The sequence below is a fragment of the Pundamilia nyererei genome, unplaced genomic scaffold (genome assembly GCF_000239375.1).
Source record: "Pundamilia nyererei isolate P.nyererei 1_Seehausen unplaced genomic scaffold, PunNye1.0 scaffold00282, whole genome shotgun sequence".
In the NCBI taxonomy this organism is placed as follows: domain Eukaryota; kingdom Metazoa; phylum Chordata; class Actinopteri; order Cichliformes; family Cichlidae; genus Pundamilia; species Pundamilia nyererei.
In genome coordinates, this window is record NW_005187683.1 from 481,040 (window position 1) to 482,265 (window position 1,226).

Consider the following 1,226-nt stretch of genomic DNA (forward strand, 5'->3'; position numbering starts at 1 on the left):
TTCAGTTTTGGGTAACCTTACCTTCTATTTTAACCTCTGGCAGTTCACCACTTACATTTGTACCATTTATAGCAACTCTGATGGACAGGTCGTCAGTGTGTCGCAGGGCTAACAGGTCACGAATGAAATGCAGCCTGAGAACATGTCGGAGCTGGTCAAGGATGGGTCTTTCCAGGGTCTTCATGACGCAGGAAGTCAGTGCCACAGGTTTGTAATCCTAGGGACCACTGGGATGTGACGTCTTCAGTATAGGAACGAGGTACGATGTCTTCCACAGCACTGGGACCCTCTGCAGACTAAGACTCACAATGAACAGTTTATGAAAGACTCCACAAAGCTGGAAGACACAGGCCTATAAGAAGTAAGACTCACCCTGTATGGTCCAGCAGACGTGCCTGAGTTGAGTCTCCTCATTTGTCTGTGAACCTGGTCGTGAGTGAAAGTGACAGGTGAGGGAGGGGGGTCAGGACTTTTAGAGAAAGCTATTGTGCAATGTGGAGAAAGGAGAGAGAGTGCTGTCGATTCCAGGCTGACTACAAAGAAGTGAGTACAGAGATGAGCATTCAAAGTGAGTGTTTGACATTTTTCATAAGGTTGTTTTGGACATATCTTTATGGAGTCTGCCCTGTTGCTGCTCTCTTCTTTGGACTGTTTAACTTGCTGCCAGTCTTCCTGTGCATGGTCACTCTCTGTTTCTGATTGAATGTCGCATTTTTACTCAGCCCCTGTCCTCACCGTTGTTTTCGATTAAATTATGTGCTGTCCACAGGAACTTGTGTAGGCTGAGTGGCCATCTTTTCCCAGCAGAAATGGTGTTGAGCCCATGGCCATTGTGCGCTGTCCTTTAGAATCTATGCCTGTTATTGTGAATGTTTTTAACAATACTCTCTGCATTAACTAAGAGTTAGGGTAGTACAGGGTGGGCCATTTCTATGGATACAGCGTAATAACATGGGAATGGTTGGTGATATTAAAGTCCTGTTTGTGGCACATTAGTATATGTGAGGGGGCAAACTCCTCAAGATGGGTGGTGACCATGGTGGCCATTTAGAAGTCGGCCATCTTGGATACAACTTTTGTTTCTTCAATAGGGAGAGGGCCATGTGACACATCACACTTATTGGTAATGTCACAAGAACAACAATGGTGTGCTTGGTTTCAACGTAACTTTATTCTTTCATGAGTTATTTACAAGTTTCTCTTTGTTCACAGCCATTGACATGTTG